The sequence below is a fragment of the Euprymna scolopes genome, chromosome 26 (genome assembly GCF_053919585.1).
Source record: "Euprymna scolopes isolate OS-2025 chromosome 26, ASM5391958v1, whole genome shotgun sequence".
Taxonomy (NCBI): Eukaryota; Metazoa; Mollusca; class Cephalopoda; order Sepiida; family Sepiolidae; genus Euprymna; species Euprymna scolopes.
Window position 1 is genome coordinate 14,223,553 of NC_136507.1, and position 21,251 is coordinate 14,244,803.

A 21,251-nucleotide genomic window follows, 5' to 3' on the forward strand; every position below is an offset into this window, starting at 1 on the left:
TATATATATATATATATATATATATATATATATATATATAAATATATATATATATTTAAATAAGGGGGTAGTCACCAACAATGTGTATTTTTTAACATTATTTTATCATTCCATGTCTTGGTTTTTCATTGAGAATTATGTTTGGATCATTGTAATAATGTTTTTAAATCATTGAAATCGTTTTTACGCGTTTCAGAACTCCACACTTTGCTACAAAATCTACACCAAAAAATAAACTTCACACTAGAACAAAGCCCCACAGAACTACCTTTCCTAGACATCTTAGTAACAATAAAAAACAACATAATCACAGACATCTACCACAAACCCACAGACACTCAACAATACCTCCACTTCAAAAGCCACCACCCTAAAAACTGTCTAAAATCAATACCCTACTCCCTAGCACGTAGAGTCTGCACCATAGTAACAGACAGACACCTCCGTTAAACTAGACTGAATGAACTACAAATAACACTGCGGAAAAGAGGATATCCACTACCACTAATACAGAAAGGCATTGAACTGGCTGAAAAAATTCCAATAGACCAACTAAGAATCCCAAAAGAACACAACAAAGAACAAATTTTAGCATACGTCTCTACACACAACACAAACAACCCAGAACTATTCACACAGATAACAAAAAACCTTATCCTCCTCAATCAGAACGACAAACTAAACAATATACTTAAAACAACAAAAATAATAAAAAGCAAACGCCAACCCAAAAACTTAAAACACATCCTAACTTCCTCAAAACTCGTTCCACACACTACAAAAGGGGTTACAAAATGCAACAAACCGCGATGTGGAGTATGTGACATAATAATAGAAGGTAACACATACACATTCAAAAACCCAGCACAAACATTCAAAATAAAAAAGGATCTAAATTGCACCTCCAGAAATGTAGTATATGCACTAAGATGCCCAGCATGCAACAAATCCTACATAGGCGCCACCAAAAATTTCAGCAATAGAGTGGCCTTACATAAGAGCAACATCAAAATTGCAGATAACAGACACCTCTATGTTTCAAAACACGTACACACATGCAGTGGAAAGAGCTTCAAAATAATGCCAATCTTCCAAATAGACAATTATTTTATTTTTTTACTTACACAGGAAAAAAACTTCATCACAAGCTCACTCCTGAACTGAACAGAACCTAATATCAACACACAAAAACATGAAATGCAAGGCACACTCACATGCACATCCATATACATATACATATACACACCCACACATAAATCAGAACCGACACATTAAAACACACACACGCGCGTGCATACAACCACACACAGACATAACATCCCTATCTCTAATACAACACACTGAACAATACCAACCCTACTTAACCTCGAAACCAACAACACTAGGAAACACCTAGAACCATAGTATAATATGGGGAGACAAATAAATAGAAACATTAAAAAATCCCCTATACATATTTTTAAATACACCCCTCTATCTAAACAAACATAATATTAAGAATACCCGAAAAGACTGAAACAAAAAATCACAATACTAAAATCCAAGAATCCAAAAAATAAATATCAAAATAGAATGAAAGCACCCCTACCCTTATTTCAGAAGAGCTGGTTCTCCCCCCCCTCCTCACACATACACATTAGTAACGACCTTCGATCACAGTCACCTTCCTAAGGAAGCAAATAACCTCATAATACTATAAAACAGTACACACATTCTCAAACCAAAGAAAACACACACACACACACACACACACACAACCTACCCTACCCTACCCTAAAGGAAAAGAAAAAATACAAGCAGAAAGAGAGAGCGAGAGAGAGAAACACAACACAGGAGTGACCACAGCCGAGGTCAGCGGCCTCGACAAGCCCAATAAAAGATTAATAAAAATTGAACATTCCAATGAATAGTTTGACACTTACACGCATCCACCTCTTTGAAACACTTCAAATGAACTACGAAAATGCCATTTTTACATCTCCAACACATTTGAAAATAATTTCTGACGAGGACGCTTCACAGAAGTATGAAACGCGTAAAAACGATTTCAATTATTTAAAAACATTATTACAATGATCCAAACAGAATTCTCAATGAAAAACCAAGACACGGAATAATAAAATAATGTTAAAAAATACATATTGTTGGTGACTACCCCCTTATTTAAATATACATCTTTCGTTGGAATTTCTTAACCCATTTTATATAAATATATATATATATATATATATATATATATTGAGAGAGAGAGAGAGAGAGAGAGAGAGAGAGAGAGAGAGAAATAAAAAGGAACAAACCGTATTATGTGTTCATCAACGTTTCGTCTTTATTTCGCGACTTCCTCTAGTCTCGAAATATCTATCTAATCTAAATCTCTCTCTCTCTCTCTCTATATATATATATATATATATATATATATATATATAAATGTATATATACATATATATATATATGTATATATTCATATATATATATATATATATATATATATATATATATATATATATATATATATATATATTTATTTACCAGTGGTGAAAAAACCGGACTAGAGTGCTCAATGTGTAGTCAGAGCAGTATATAGGAAATTTATTACTATGAGTCCAGAATGAGTTTACAAATTGTTTCAGCTAGAGGAAAATCCTCAAAGAGAGGAAAAATCCAACTAGCATCATCAGAATTCATAGATGGACTCTATGAATTCTGATGATGCTAGTTGGATTTTTCCTCTCTTTGAGGATTTTCCTCTAGCTGAAACAATTTGTAAACTCATTCTGGACTCATAGTAATAAATTTCCTATATATATATATATATATATATATATATATATATATATATTACGATTATAAAATGAAGTCGTTTATACACATGCATGTTTTGGAGTTTACTCCATATCAGTATAGTTAGACTTAGTTGACAAGGATCGAACCTTCCACAGCTCAATAAGTGGTCTAGTGTTTTGCTAAAAGGCCACTAAGACCTTATCGATTGTCATGCTCAATTTTTCTCGGTATAAATACGATTGTTTATTTATTTATTTTTTATTAGCGATTCTGTATTTTCTTCTTTCTTTCCGCTCCCTAAGCGCGTTTTGTAAGGAAGAAGTTATCTACCCTTTGTTTACATTTTGTCCACCCATATTTTTTAGGACGTATTATTTGTTTATTATTTTTTTCATTATTATTTTTTTTTAATTAAAAGTAATTCATCTAAAGACGTGCATGTTTCGGAGTTTACTCCTGATCATTATATGTAGACTTATGTATTAATCTATGTGAGTGGCTGTGTATAAAAGTAAATATATGTTCTTTATATGTTCTTTATTTGCCTAAAATTAAATATATATATATTTCACCACGCTAAACAAACGCTAAACAAAAGTAAAACCTCCTATTGTTTTACCCCCAAAAGTTAAAGAGTTACGAAGACGGAAGTGGCACCATTAAAACGCGCGACCTTGTGTTCTGCGGAATTTCACCCTCCTATCTCTTAAAAACTAAAAATGAATTATCTGCAACAGAGAGATGAAACTTTCAGGTGATGAATGCATAAACTCATTCAGTTACCTCTGATCCATTTGAGGGGAATGAAAAAATAGGAGACATTTGGGACACATGCACGAGATTGAATGAGGATCAAAAATCCACACAGCGGACTCATTCATATGTAATATATTGATGTTGGCATTCTGTAGATGCTCAGTGTAAATGGAGATGCTCTGATATTATTGTAGCTCTTTTGAGAAAACTGCAAAAGGTCGTAAAGTACGTTTAAATATGATATTTTAATTCTTGCAGATGTCGTATATATTATTATAGATTTAATGTTCTATCGATTTTTATATATTATAAAGTTGCGATTTCAAAAATAAAAAAAACTATATTCATACGACTTGGGTGCATTAGCCAGTAATCGAAACCGGAACCAAAACTTATGAAAAATTCTTGATAAAATTATAAAATAAAGTGTTCTGAAGTGCCATCACTTATAATCGAAACTTCTGAGGAATTCTTGATAAAATTATTTATAAAAAATAGATAATTTAAGTAGCATCAGGTATAATCGAATCCGAAACCAAAACTTATGAAGAATTGTTGGTAAAATAATTATGACAAGAAATGGAAGTACATAACAATTAAACGACCCGGATATAAGCGTGGCACAGAAAATAACACACGCTATCGTAATGATATATAGATAATGACTTAAATTAAAGTTTTAAATTCAAAAGACAAGTGTTATAGTCCAGTTGTGCTCTAAATATAAACATTAATTTCGAACGCGCTCCTGTTGGTTTTATATGCCACGCCCTTCTGCTAGTGTGGTTATAAAACTTCTCAAATGAAATTGTGATGTTAGGCTTTATAAGGATGTTAACTTTGTTCAAAACTGGACTGTTCCTTCTTTAATCTGACTTTTTTGATTATCGACTACCGATTTTTAATACTTAACGGAATCACCTACAATTACAAAACCTATCTAAGAACTATCTCATTCATATTACGTACATTTGTGTGAAATTAAAAAAATATCCGGCCCCGCCATTTTAGAGACCATAGGGAACGAAATTACATACGTACAAAGTATCTGTTTATATATATATATATATATATATATATATATATTACAGTAATCTAAAGGTATTCGCGTTTTGGGGGCCTATCTCGCTTCAGCGAAGCTTAACTGTTACTAGGAAGAGAACTCTGGACCTTATGTATTACAGTCCGGCGTCTAAATCCATTACGCTATGAAGGCATGGACAGTTTCACTGTTTCTTTTTTCTCACTTTTGTGTTTACGTAGATTTTGTTGTTTCTTTTTTTTTTTTTTTACATAATAAATGGTTATCGTTTCCACCTTGGAGATAGTTTCTTTTTCAGAAAATCGTCCATTTTTATTTGGACATAAACAAATATATTTTATTTTATTCATTTATTATTTTTTAAAACAGTAATCTAATAGTTGAATTAGTTGAGTTAATCTAAATTGAACTTCTGATCGTTTGTAAATATAGAGATACACACAGATACACACACACACACACACACACACACACACACACACACACACACACACACACACACACACACACACACATATATATATATATATGTCTACTTCATTTAATCACATAAATTGATATATGAAAATATAATTTTATGCATAAATTTTCAGTATTTACTTCAATAGTGCTCAATACAAAGGTTGAGCTAGTTAGTAAGTTATAAAAATATATATGGCAATTAAGCTGCACAGAATATTCCGCGGAATATTCTGTGTAGCTTAATTACCATATAGATTTTTATAACTTAATATACATATATATATATATGTATCTCCTATAAAAAAATATTTTTCGAATTCTAACAATTACATTTTTTTTTTAAAAAGAGTAGCATTATTTTGAACTCTAACAACTAAGTTTTGTTTGAAAAAAAACTTCTTTTAAGTCTAATTTTGTTTGTTTGAAAGAAAGAAAAAGAAATAATAACTATATTTTGTTTAAAAAGAAAAAAGAAATATTTTTTTAATTACAACATTTAAATTTTGTTTGGATAAAAGAAAAAGATATTTTTCGAATTCTAACAACTAAATTTTGTTTGAAAAAAAGTTCTTTTAAGTCTAGCAACTTAATTTTGTTTAAAAGAATGAAAAAGAAATAATAACTCAATTTTATTTAAAAAAGGAAAAAGAAATATATTTTTAATTACAACATTTAAATTCTGTTTGGATAAAAGAAAAATATTTTTTGAATTCTAACAACTATATTTTGTTGAAAAAACGAAGGAAGAAAAATATATTTGGAATTCTAACAACTAAATTATTTTCGGAAAAAATTAAAAAATTAACATCTAAATTTTCTTTGAAATAGAGGAAAATATTTTTTTAATTAAAATAACTAAATTTTGTTTGAAAAAAATATTTTGAATTCTAACAACGAAAATTTTGTTTGAAAAAAAAGAAAGAATAAAATTAGTTTTTGAATTCTAACAACTAAATTTTGATTGCCATAAAAGAAAAAAATTCTAACAACTACATTTTTATTGTCATAAAAGAAAAAAAATTCTAACAACTAAATATTGTTTAAAAAAGGGAAAATATTTCTTTTGAATTCTAACGACTACATTTTGTTTGAAAAAAAAAAGAAAATTTTGTTTGAATTCTAACAAATAAGTTTTGTTTGAAAGAAAGAAAGTAAGAAAGAACGAAATATTTTTTAATTCAAACATCTAAATTCTATGTAAAAAAAGAACAGAATAAAAACACATATAACAAACACATCGAATAGTTCCAAATATTGTCTCCGTTTATTATATTTGCAAATCAATCATCTTGAGAAAGTTTTGAAATAAAGACGAAATATTCATGAATATATAAATAATGTTTTTTTTTCATTTTCCATGCACACATACATTGATATATATATATATATATATATATATATATATATATATATATATATATATGGTAGATTTAGATATATATTAAGAAACAAAAAAAGAGGCGAAGAGGAAAGGAAAGAAAAAAAGGGAGAGATATTATCATAATTCGATAGATAAAATAAATAAATAGAATCACCCATTCATGAATTCTAAATAGAAATAATTGAAATATCCCCAAAGAAGATAATCCCCTAAAAATACGAAAAATTAGACGCGACGCAGTTGAAGACGCCAAACAAGATCAAAACAAGTTAAATAACGAGCGAATGATTGGATAAGGCGCCCATTTTATTTTTGATCAGCAACCAATCAAAACTCGGCAAACTCTCTTCCATTCCCCGCCCTATAAGCTCCCCTCGTTCTTGTCCGAATTTCTCCCTTCTCTCCACAGTGTTGATGGACCAGTTAATTAAATAAGGTAATTAAATAAACTGGAATTCCTATTCTATTTTATTTAAAGAGGTGCTTGGGTGGCGTAGGACAAAAGATGTGTTCTGTCCTGGGTTTGACTGACACGATCAAATGGAGAGGCGACTAATTTACAGTGATGAAAAAAACATTTTCAATCTACACATAACACGCGTACACATAGAGAAACGCACAGGCGGACACACACATACATATATACACACCCATCAACACCCACATATATATTCGTTTTTGGAAGCCTATTTTGTTGAATATGATAGACAATAATATTTATATTCGATGTTTCTTTTGTCATCTGTTATTTCAATCAATAATATTCGTATTAGCTTTTTTTAAACACTTACATACATACATACATACATACATACATACATCTATATATATGTGTGGCTGTCTGGTATCAAAAGTACTTAAGCTGTTTCTTTTTATGCATCTTTATTCCTATATAATTTATATGCTAACATATAACATATAACAAAATAGCATAATAATAAAACATAAAATAACATATAACAAAATAGTTTATAAAATTAAGATATATATTAGTATTATTATTATGCTGTATATAATATTTTTATTGTAGTAATTCCCTTCTGGAACAAACTAACGCAGGTTTGTAGCAACAGACGGCGTGTACAAATGTATTATGTCTAAACTATTATCCACCGCCTCATGTAACTTTAGAACGTGGTTTTAGACACATTTATTCACTATAATAAAATTCTACATCTAATCCTCGGAGAAATATCTTAACGATCGCCAACCTCTTAAGAGGAAGTAGTTCCTATTTTTCACTTTATATCTACAGTCCTCATACCGGCCCAGTCAACATCAGAATATATATATATATATATATATATATATATATATATATATATATATATATATATATATATATATATATATATATAAATATATACACTTCTAACGGATATACACAAAAATAACCACCCAGATATATATATATATATATATATATATATATATATATATATATATATATTATAACTGTGTATTCAAGGCATCCTTCTTAACTGGACGATATACTCATAGACACATACTTATCTTTCCATACCCCGCCCCAAAATAATAATTTTTTCGCTCCGGAAATTCAGGAAATTCTCATTGGTTGAGCAATGAATATTCTCATATTACAGAATTCTATTCTATATATAAACGATCAATTCTTACTGTTGCTAACAAAGATTATTATTATTATTATTATTATTATTATTATTATTATTATTATATTAGTTTTTATCGCATATAATGTCGTTTTTATAGGCATAGTATAACGTAAAAAACGATATTATATTTGCACCAACCTAATATCTTATATATCATGTTTACTTTTTTGCACCATCCTTATAATACAAAGATATAAAAATACGTAAACTTTTTGCATCCATTAATTTTTTTTTGTTTTTTATCGTATATCTTTGCAGATAACCAATTTTTTATGTTACTATCTACTTTTTGCACCATCCTTATAATACAAAGATATAAATATATGTAATCTTTTTGCATCCATTGATCTATTTAGTTAGTTTATTTGCAAATGTTTAGTCATTTTCCAATTTGTATTTACGTACCTCAATTGACAGACCTACCGGTGTGTTAAGGTCTTACCGATTTCATCGCCCAATTATCTACCTTATAGTTTGAACGTAAATTTCATTAATTAGGGACCGAATTTGGTGGAGTATATGGATTTATATTTTAGATGCATTTATGATACTTTAGATATATATTTTAGATGTATATTGGACTAGCGGGGGTAACCGGGTATTTAGAGGTGTGTGTGTGGTTTTGGGTAAATCAAACCTCCGGGGGGGGGGGTTAAAATAAAAAAAAAGTTTTGGTAGGTAATCGAATCCGAACCCTTGAGGCAAAGTTGGCAATTAAAGTGTGAAAAACGAAAACGTACGACGTTAACCATTGCGCCACCGCGACATACTGACAGAAGCACGTTTGAATTTATTTAATTACTTAAATTGGCAAGTGCACGTTTTAATGACTTAATGAGGTCAACTTTTGACTGCGGGGTAGCATTTCATTTAGTGCGGGAATGCTTTTTTCCCCAAGACGTTGGGGATAGGGGGAAACATTATAGGAAAAGGCCTAACCTACATGCGGCGAGCGAAAACTTTTGAATATTAATTTCCCGAAGTCGAGCAAATTAAATAGACAGGCGAGCTCCGTTGTTAACTATGAGATATTACGATTTGCATGTGATATAAAAAGTTTTAAAAAGTTGTTAGGCGACAGACCGCTTCTCTGAAAAACGCCTTTCTTGGACATACACAAAAAGCGAACATACATTTTCGCTTTTATATATATAGATATCTGGTATATATTTTAGATATATATTAGATATCTGGTATATATTTTAGATATATATTTATTCTCCGATTTATCGAGAGTACATATTTTAAATTCCTGGTATATATTTTAGATATATATTAGATATCTGGTATATATTTTAGATATATATTAGATATCTGGTATATATTTTAGATATGTATTTATGTTTATTCTATTATATATATATAAATATATATATATATTTATATATTTTTTATCGTTTGTTTTCAAGTTTCAAATTATTCATCGTTGATGTTTAATATGTTCTTTAATTCTTTGTTTCCTTACTTTATAATTCAGTTTTATCAGTATTAACACGACAGCAAAACAAATGAACACATATATCTAAAGAAATGGCAGAAACACTAGAGGATAACCTCCAATCTGTAGTGGAATGGGGACAAAATGGATGGCCACATTCAATGCTGCCAAGACTAAACTTGTTTCCTTCAATACTTACAAGAAACCTTCTCTCCCACCATTAGCAATGGCCAAAGACTCTTTATCCGAAAGTACGTATTTTAAATTCTTCGGCCTAACGTTCACAGGAAACATGAGTTGAAACAATTACATTGAGAGCATTGCTAGGACCGCTTCGAAGAAGGTAGGTTCTCTCTACCGTGCTAGAAAGCTACTAACGCCCGAAAGTATCCTGTACCTCTATAAGGCCACCATTCGCCCATGTATGGAGTATTGTTGTCATATTTGGGCCGGTGCATCTGCTACTAGTCTCTCGCTCCTAGACAAGTTTCAAAAGAGAGTCGCCAACCTTATAGGTCCTGAACTGTCATCTAAGCTTCAGCCTCTGTCCCATCGACGAAATGTAGCATCCCTCTGCCTGTTCTATAAGTACTTTAACGGTGAATGCTCCGATGAACTACAAGCACTCGTACCCCCTCGACGTAAATACCTCCGACAAATCCGACAAGCAGCTAAATCCCACCCCTTCACAGTAGAGATCCCTAGATGTAAGTGAGCCTTCTACTCTAGGAGTTTCTTCCCCAGAACCGCTAGACTTTGGAATTCCCTTCCGGGTTCCTGCTTTCCCAACTGTACTGACATGCAGAAGTTCAAGTGTAACGTGAACCGGCATCTTGCTGCCCAACTCCCCACATAGTACCTCTGTAGATTATGTCATTGATAGTAGCCCCCATACATCAAAGTGGTAATGTGCCTTGTTTGCGGTGAAAATGTAATAAAACAAATTAAATTGATTATTGCTTACAATTACTTAATTTTACATAGATAATATATATATATATATATATATATATATATATATATATATATATATATATATATATATATATATATATATATATATATATATATACAGTATCGGCCATAATATAAGGAACAGAAAAAATTTACAATTATTCATGTATATTTAAAAAAAATTAGTGCATGGATTTTTCTGAAATACTCAGAATAAACAAATAGAATTAATGTGTATAAACTAGTACAAAAAAAAAATTACGATTCAATATTGAGAAATATATATATATACTACAACTTATCCACTTCAATAAAATATTTTAATCTTTACAAATTTTCTATTTATCATTAAAGAGCCAATTCTCTATTATTATTATTATATTGTACCAAATATATAGTCATGATTTTCAGAGTTAAAAAAATATGACTTGAATATAATTTGAATATATTATTTTAAACGGAAGCGTGGCAGACTGACAAATACAGCCTTTCATGCTGTGTTTTAATGAAGGTGGATGATGATAATGATGATAATGATGATAATAGTTTTTGTTTCTCATTTATTATGTATTCACACAGAAAACATAAACAATTCAAATTCATTTAGACTTGAGATTAAAACTCGGTTATTCACTTCGAACTTGGGAATGTTTCTGTCGAACTCGGGAATTTGGACAGCATTTTTTATTACACTGGCGTAGCATACTCTTGTTCTGCCAACAATGACTGGATTGATGTCCTAAGTAATTCGCAATTGTATTTTTCGGTCATCCACACTGAGAATTGAACCTTCAACCTTCAGGAAAATATCACTTTTACTCCCCTGCAGCATCTATCTCACAGAAGAGATGTTGCGAGTTTGTCTATGCTTTATCGTTATTTTCATGGCAAGTGCTCGACTGAGCTTCAATCTATGGTCCGCCCTCGCCAAACTTTCACAAGGAACACTCGTCTAACTGAAAACACTATCAATAATTCCCACCCACTCTTTATTTGTGCCTAAACCTAAACATAGATTCCACGAACAAAGCTTCTTTCTTAGAAGTACACGCCTGTGGAACTGTCTCCCGTTTTCCTGCTTTCCAACTGACTGCAATCTGATTGTCTTCAAGTCCAACGTAAACAAATTTACCGAATTTCCATTAGTAACGATTACTATATTGTCCAATTGACTACCGTACACGCTTAACTAATTATCCTCGAGTGGTCTCTTGGCCTTGATAAGTAGTGGTCCCTATATAAAAGAAAATTGATTTTTATAAGTACTTTAGCTAGAACTGCTCACGAGGAACCGCTGCAAAGTGGTTAGAATACTTGACAAAGCTTAGCGTTTGAATCTCACGGTTCTGGCCACACTGATGAAGCATTGGGGCTCCTTTTAAGCAATAGTGTCACGCACGAATAGACACACTTCAAAACGTCATAACTTGTTAATGGTATATAATAAACACATTCATACATAAAATATTACATATATTTACTTTGTTTTACTTTTAAACAGCGACTCAAACCATTTTCTAATAATATTCTAAAGAAAGTAATATTGCCAATCTTTTATTGTATACGTTTAATTAAACACAACTCTTTAATTCATGACTGGGAGATTACGGATTCATAACTCTCCAACACTTGAAAATGAGCATAATGTGATATGGAAGAAAAACTTGTTGATGACAATCGAAAGAAAAATAAAGAAAAGAAAAAGAGAATATATTAAGAAAAGAAAAGAAAAGAAAGCCAAAACTAAAAAGGAGAAAAAGAAAAATATAGACACGGATAAAAATGTTGAAATAGTAAATAGAGTAGAGTGGAGTAGACGAAGTGTTTGTGTGTTTAAAGAGCACAACTTGTAGAGCGAGAGAGGGAGTGAGAAAGATAAAATAAAGAGAGAAAGAGAGGGAGAAAGAAAAAAGGGAGTGCATGAGAGAGAAATGGAGTAAGAGAGAAAGTGAGTGAGGGAGAGGGAGAAATAGATTGAGAAGAAAAAAGGAAAAGAAGGAGAAACGTGCGAGATATAAAGAAAGAGAGAAAGAAAGAAGAGGAGAAGGAAGAAAGAGAAAGAGAAAGAAAGAGGAGGATGAGGAAGAAATAGAGAAAGAGAGAAATATAGAGCATGGGAAACATAAAGAGAAAGGGAGAGCGGGAGGTGGGGAAAACGAGAGAGAGAGAGAGAGAGAGAGAGAGAGGGGGGAAAGAGAAAGAGAGGAAGAGCTCGAGCAATATTAAAGAAAAATATAAGCTTTAATCTGCTTAAACAAGTCGGCACTAAACCATCTAGAAAACGCGAAACGATATTCCGACGACGAATGGAATAAAAGAAATTCCAAAGCTAGCAATGCGTTTGTTGAGTCCGTTTCCATTTTCTCTCATTGTCAATGAACCCAGGCGTCAACTAGTCTAGATGTGTCAGTCAAACCGGTTTCAAATCCATCGTCCTAATCCACCGAATGATCCACAGTGAAATAGTCGTACATGTCATTTTCACGTGACGATAGTGAAAGTGAAAGTAGATATCGTAAGTGAAAGTAAAAAAAAAATTGTTGGGATATGGGCCGATAAATAGCACGCGAAATGCAGGCAAACACTTTAGTGGCACGTAATTCCGGGATTCGCCGACATGCCGGACAAGTTAATGCTTTTAGAGGAAGAGAAATTAAAGTGACCCACAAAGAAAGGGAACAGAACACTGGATTTGGGGGGAACGTGGGGAGGTACGTGGGACAGAAGAAGAAAATGCAACCGGTCGAAGAGAAACGAGACTTACTTAGAGATGAGTTTAGAAAAATACAACGCATGAAAGTGGAAGTGAATAGAAGATTTGTACAGAAAAGAAAATAATTGTTCAGCCTAGAAGGGTTGTAGCTAAACATGGAATACAAGAAAACACATAAACCAAATGAACGCAAAATACATTGATATAAAAATAAAGTTCACGTCGACACACCGATTCTCGTTAGATAGCCAATGTTAAACGACGTGGAACCTGGCAGGTACCAGATGAATGGTCATTTGCGAAGGCTATGCAGTGTATATTGTTTTCTAATAGCTGGAATATAGATGCAGCTGGGCACCACCTGTGAATTCGATATTCCCCGCAAGCTTCCTGCTTCGATGGGAAGTGGCATAGCTCGGTCAGTGCTAACATCATACCAGGTATTACCCGTTTGTCGTTATCGAAAGTATTAACTAAGAACAGAATTATCCGACATATTTTAATGGATATCTAACGTTTGTCCGTAGGCAAATCTATGTTATATGTACTCCAATATATTACGCTATATTTTTTCAAATTGGTTGATTAATAATTGTGTTTTATGACATGTCAACCATCGATGGGGAATTTTTAGACCCAAACTGAGCAAAAATTTTATATTCAATCTGTTTATAAATTAATTTACTTTTCTTCTGTACAATTTTTAAACCGTCTCTAAGTCTTACATTTAAGGAACCGTACTCCAGTAGCGATGAAGTTAGCTAGTATGAATTAGACAAGGATCGTATATATTGCATAAGAATACAACAGGATCGTTCACAGGGTTGATTAAAATATGGCTGACAAGGCAGAGACAACGGGTCAAACGGACGACAAACAAAGTCAAACGTTGATGAATGACGCCACGTTTTCCAATTGAATAAAACTAAGTCTTTTAGCTTAGCCTATCTCGGGGATCCATACGAACGATACACGGTTAATAATGTAGAAGATTTAAGACGAATGTTACTTCGATGTTTGTCCGTCTGCGTCACTCATTTCGTTAAGTTAGAGGGGTACGTTTAAGAAGCTAAAATCACATTAGTTCTCCACAAATAAAACATTTAAGAAAACTCAGCGAACATCTTCACTGTGTCATCTTTCTTTATTGAAAAAGAAATAGTGACAATGAAGAGAAACAATGAAACCTGCATAAAACATAGCACATAAATACTTTTATGTTTTATTGAAAATGTTGCAGATGGGTTCTTACAGGGATGTGTGAGGATGGATGTGTGAAGAATGCCAACTGTGAGGCGACTCCACACTCAGTCTTAAATTACGGTCTTACCACTGAATGCAGTGATACCTAGATAGTTGAGAGGTATCTGGTCGATAGGGTTGGAAAATAGAATAGGCAGAAAATAGGAAGCTAAGGACTGAAAGAGACAGATTTCAATCTGGTGTGTGGTCAGATGCGAACACCTTGTTAAAAGGTGCCCGTGGAAATTTAGCGTCGAACCCAAGATATATTTAACACATAAATGGGAGGCTGCCAGATACAACAACTTCGGATCAGTGTCAACCTAGGATTAATAGTATCTAAATGGTTACTCTATACTACCGACTGCCCGCAAATTGTGAATGATAAAAATGTCTATCTCTATACTTTTAAATAGAATTGTCTTAGTCACCACAACAAAATACCACATCTAGACTGGCTATCCTATTCAAGATATCTCAAAATTGATTCGAAACTTTTTTTTTCATAAATAAATTTTTATGCAATGAAATCTTGGTGTGTAAGTATATTTACCAAAAATGCAATTATTAATGTAGCTTAAGGATAAACAAAAAACAACTAATTTATCAAACAATTTTGATGGCCTTGTGCCTGATTTGTTTTAATGTGAATTTTTTCTGTGTGTTCTGTAAATAATAATTCAAAGTTTTAATTAGTTCATTTTACAAATATTGGTAGATAAATCCTTCTAAACTGAGACAATTTAAATTTTTGTCTCAATTCAAATTGCTTCTTTTTAAGGCGCTGGATTTCCTCTACATAAGAAAATAACCTTGTGTCTAAGTGTCTGACTTTGTGTGTAGTAGTGTTGGAATGATTAATCGGAATTGGAATCGATAATCGGAATCGGGAATCGGGATTGAAAATCAGAACTTTTTGGGTATCAGAATTGGTATCGGAATCGGAAAAATCGGACCCTAATTTCAGATTCTAAAACAATTCTTTTAATGTTTTTCTTGATAAAATAAAATGAGCGCAGAATTAATTTTTTATTGGAAGTTGTTAATTTGCATAATGAGAGTAAGAATCACGGAATAGATTCATCTCCAGATTTAACATTGATTCTTAGAGTCTAATTTATTTCATTTATTGGCACATTACTGTTAGCATCCAATGTAAACCTTTTAGCATATATTCACTAAAAGTTTCAAGAAATTCACGCCTGATATTGAAAAGATCTAAAATGCTCTGGATAAAATTTTGCGCCGTCTGGACATTGTCATTGTCTGTTATCGGCTTCTTCTGAAATAATTAATGTTTATGGAACTTCTTGCCTTTGGATAGAAGTGAAAAATATAGGTAACAAGGCCGATAACCATTAGTCACGTGCTATCGTGTAATGAATTAATGCGTGAATGTAGGATTGACATGAAATTCTTTAAGATAAACTAAAATGACCGAAAAATTAGTTGAAATGACTTAAATAAATAAAAAGTAAATGACTTAGAATGACTTTAATGAACTTAAGGATTAATTGAATGACCTTAAGAATGACTTGAATGCTTAAAAAATAACTAGAATCCTTCAAAAACAACTTGAATGATCTGATGAATGACTTGAATGGCTTTAAGACTGACTGGTTGTAAAGCAGGTGGTCATTTTACATTAAATTAATACAGAAAAGTGATCCCCCACTTTATATCACAAAGTTACAAAAATAAGTACATCATGTAGTAAGAACAGATACTGCACTTTGATATGGCCAAAAGGCCAAGAAAAGCTGTATTTATTTGCTCCCCCACCGAGCAAATTAGGTACAAGGCCAATTTTTAATGTGAGGAGTGAAGGGGAAATGGGGACCAACTCCCCAGGCAGTAGGAGAGTTGGATAGTGACAATTGGTATGAAGGGTTGCCCCTACATTGACCAATAACTTATATGTGGGGTTGGTATTTATTTGCTCCCCCATTGAGCAAATTAGGCACAATGCCGATTTTTAATATGAGGAGTTAAGGGGAAATGGGGACCAACTCCCCGGGGAGTAGGACCGCTGGATAGTGACAACTGGTATGAAGGGCTGCCCCTACATTGATCAAGGTCTTATATGTGGGGTTGCCCCCACATATGGTCTTTGCTTGCAGTATCTGCCGGAACAGATACTACACTTTGATCTTGATCAAAAGGCCAAGAAAAGGGTATTTATTTGCTCCCCCACCGAGCAAATTAGGCACAAGGCCGATTTTTACTGTGAGGAGTGAAGGGGAAATGAGGACCAACTCCCCAGGCAGTAGGAGAGTTGGATAGTGACAATTGGTATGAAGGGTTGTCCCTGCATTGACCAAGGTCTTATATGTGGAGTTGGTATTTATTTGCTCTCCCACTGAGCAAATTAGGCACAAGGCCGATTTTTAATGTGAGGAGTGATGGGGAAATGGGGTCCAACTCCCCAGGGAGTAGGGGAGCTGGATAGTGACAACTGGTATGAGGGGTTGTCCCTACATTGACTAAGGTCTTATATGGGGGATTGCCCCCACATATGGTCTTTGCTAGCAGTATCTGCCTGAACAGATACCTTACTCTGATCTTGCCCCAAAGGCCAAGAAAAGCTTAAAAAGCTAAGAACAGCATCTATTAACAACAGACCTTTGATCTCAACACAAAAGGCCAAGCACAAAAGTGTTGCGGAAAGGCCGACCAACCGACGAAGTTACTTAAAGAGTCGTTTGCACGCGACTAAAACTAATAGAAGTTTTCCGATTAAAAAATAAAATTATATCTAAATTTAAACTTAGACCCCTTCCCCTAAAGATGAATGAGATTGGGGCATTTGTTACTGTAACTGCTGTGGTGGCACCCACTCATTTACATATGTGGATAATATTACACATAAATAGCAAGACTCGGTTAGTCTGAGTGTGTGTTAATCAGAAGCCACCGAAGACCGAGCCGAGAGCAGATATGTTCTCCAGCGAAGACTCTCTTACCTGACAACCATTATATAAATATATTGTAAATATACTTTTCCTAATACACTTCTTATTGATCTACCTTTGTTTGTTGAGTCTTCATTTGTATTGCCTTATATGTTATTTGGTTCAACCTGCAAACATAACAGTTGGCGACGAAGATGAACGTCAAACATAGCAGTAATTAACAGAACAACAACAAGGAAAAAAAAGATGAAAAACAAATATGCAACAAATAAATGTTACCAAAGGCAAGACTCTTCTATCTATCTGGATAAGTTTATTTGTGTTTAATATTATTTTAAAGCATGTTTTAGTACAAAACAAACTTAGTGTTCACTGTGTAATTAGAATGAAAAATGGTTGTTCATAAGCCCTTCTCAAGGACCCTTAGAAACCGCTAAAAATCCGCCATATTCTCCAGGACTATTACCTACCGACTACCACTTTCTGCTTGAGAAATGCTTCAAAAACCTAAGCAATATCAAAAACTCCTTCATCGCAACTTCATCGCTACTAGAATGCAAAGTTCTTACGTTACTTGCATAAATACAATTGTTTTACGTTGGTAAAAGTATGTTAATTCTGATGGTGCTTATTTTAATCAATGAATTTTTGCTTGAATCGAGATATGATAATCTAAATTTAAAAGTTAAAAACCGCAAGAACTTTCTTGTCAACTTGATGTATGCGGACATTACACGGGAGAGGGAATACAGTCATTTGAACATTTGTAAAAAGCATCGAATCTAAATTAAATATTAAGAAATTTTAAGCGAATCGGAATCGGTACTTGTATCAGAATCGGTAATTTAGAACGGAATCGGTAATTGTATCAGAATCAGGAAAAATTTTAGAATCGTCCCATCACTAGTATAGGGATGCAAATGAATATAGACTTAACTAAGCACTGACATACTGGCATATCGGATGAGAGTTTACCTATATATATATATATATATATATATATATATATATATATATAGATAGATAGATAGATAGATAGATAGATAGATACATCAGCCTATATATTATTAAAAAAATACGTGCTGATGTTACGCTTGCAAATTTTTTCTCTAGACTGAACAACCCGTTTTTCTTTCTTTTTTTTTTTTGTTTAACAGTTGTGGAATTTCTTCCCTTGCCAACAAAATCAACAGATTTTATTCTAATTCTGAAAGAATCTTTTCCCTGTTAACTACAATAAGTTGCTATGCTGCACTTCCATTTCTTGTTCTCTTTCGGTGGAGGAGAAATCCCTCACGACTAAGACAATTTTTATTTTTGTACCTTTTCTCCACGTTAAAAAACGACCCTGGTGTCTAACTCTGTCCCGTGGGGAGGCATAGTAAATAGGTACAATAGGTTGCTGGTACTCTACAGTTCTAAAATGCTCACCCTCCCAGGCTTTATCCTCTCTCTCAGAAAGGGTTAGTTTATTTCTAATCGCCTGAAGCGCTTCAATCGGCGAATGCCGACAGGGGTGCCCAGAAATTTTGTGCAGGTCAGGGTATTCCCCTCTGTAGTTCTGGCTCTTAAATCCCACTTTCCAATCCTAGTGTTACATCTTCTCGCCGTGAGAAAGAGATAAATAGCAAGAATAATCCAGTGTAGAAAATCAATGTTTCCCGGCATCGAACTCCAACCCTCGGAATATGTTAAGTGCGTTTGTAAATGATATGGTCAACCATTTTCTTACGTTTTTTCTTCTTTCTGCTTTTCTTATATTTCACTGTCGCCTTTCGTTCTTATTACATCTCTTTCTAGTGTGACTACACTCTTTAGTAGACGGAGGCGATAAAGTGAATCATTCCGGACCATTTGTCAATTAGCTTAGGAAAAAATCATGCCCTGATGCACGTTTTCCGATTGTCCCCATTCAACATCCCGTCCTCTGCTCGAATTGAAAGAATAAAAATAAATAAATGTATTAATGGAATCAAATAAATTGAGGAGAGCGAGGTGACTTGGTTCTGGTGTGTTTGCTATCCACCTCGAGTATTCAAGTCATTTCCATCGAAAGTCTCGTTGCATTTTATTTTGTTTTGCTTTGTTTCAGTAAGCTATTTCATATGGGAATAATTTGATACAAGTTGATTGATTCTTTATATATATATATATATATATATATATATATATATATATATATATATATATAACTACTTCATTTACTCACATAAAATTAGCATACGAAAGTATAGATTTATGCGTAAACCTTAAGTATTTACTTCAAAAGTGCTCAATGCGTAGGTAGAGCTAGTTAGTAATTTATAAAATATATATGGCGATTAAGCTACACTGAATATTCGGCATTTAATCCACTCTAGGATTCGTCAGGCTTATGCGCGAATTCTGTGGCTGTTTCTCGTTTTTATATGGTCCTCTTCTGTTGAGGATTTTAGTTACGCAATCAGCTTTCTAGTATCCACCGCGCCCCTTCCTATCAGCCAATGGGCATACATTTTATCGAACAAAGGATCTGTTTTAGAACTAGGTTAGTGGTTTAAGGCAGACGTTTTCCTCCTTTTTATATATATATAAATATACATATGTGTACATACATAAATGCACACATATATACATATATATACATATATGTGTGATCGTTTATGTATATTCATGTTTATGTAGCTTAATCGCCATATATATTTTATAAATTACTATATATATATATATATATATATATATATATATATATATAGAGAGAGAGAGAGAGAGAGAGATAGAAATAGAGAAATAAAGAGGAACAAACCGTGTCATGTGTTCATCAACGTTTCGTCTTCATTTCGAGACTTCCTCTGGATGAATGAGTCTCGAAATAAAGACGAAACGTTGATGAACACATGACACGCTTGTTTCCTCTTTATTTCTCTATTTTGTCGGAATACTATTTCCATTATTTTCATCATATATATATATATATATATATATATATATATAACTTTCAGAATATGAGAGAATATACAATTATTCCAACAGCCAGACAACGTCGCAGCTCACAAGAGTCATGACAGCCAACAGACCGGAAGCCAAAGACTCGAGTTTTACCCTCATTTGGCCTCATCAGCTGGACACATCTGAACTCGGGATTCGAAACCCGAGCCTCTTGCACGCGAGGCGAGCACTCTACTAACTCATCAAACACGCCACACGCACAAGAAAGTCTATTAACTAACGCAGATCAAGAAAACCATGGAAAAATCCGACAGAGGAATGAACCTACTTCGTCTCAAACAAGTGATACGATCGTCACGACCAGCTATAACCCAACCCGATGTCTCACAAGTAGGAATTTTATACTTGTTGAGGATGCCATCACGGCAAACTTATCTTGCGAGCAATACGCAATAGAACCTTCAGAATATGAGTTAATATACAATTATTTCCACCGCCAGATAACGTCGCAGCTTACAAAAACATGTCAGCCAATAAAGCTATACAAAACACACACACACACACACACACACACATACACACACACACATACACACACACATATATATATATTTGTATATTTTAGCTGCAAGTTATTATTATTTAAGCACGTCTGATTGAACACGACAGAATTATTCTTTTTTCCGATTTTTCCGGTTACTTTTCGATTCGCCGATTGGTCTTTTTTTAATTTTTATTTCAGTCGGCTCCTGTATAAAATGCCACTCCAAAGTTATTGTTCCGCCATATTCTGCTCAACCGCTTTCTATTGGTGCGTCTGATTATCATCAGGAGCGATTATTGTTGTTGTCGTTTTCTTTTCCTTTGAGGCTTAGTGTATTTATAGTTTCTTTTATATTGGTGAGTGGAAGATGGTTATGGGCGAATTCTTTTTATTTTTAATTTCGGTTTTCGTATTTTATAGTTTATTTATTTAGTTATTTGTCGGTTATTAAATATTGTTAG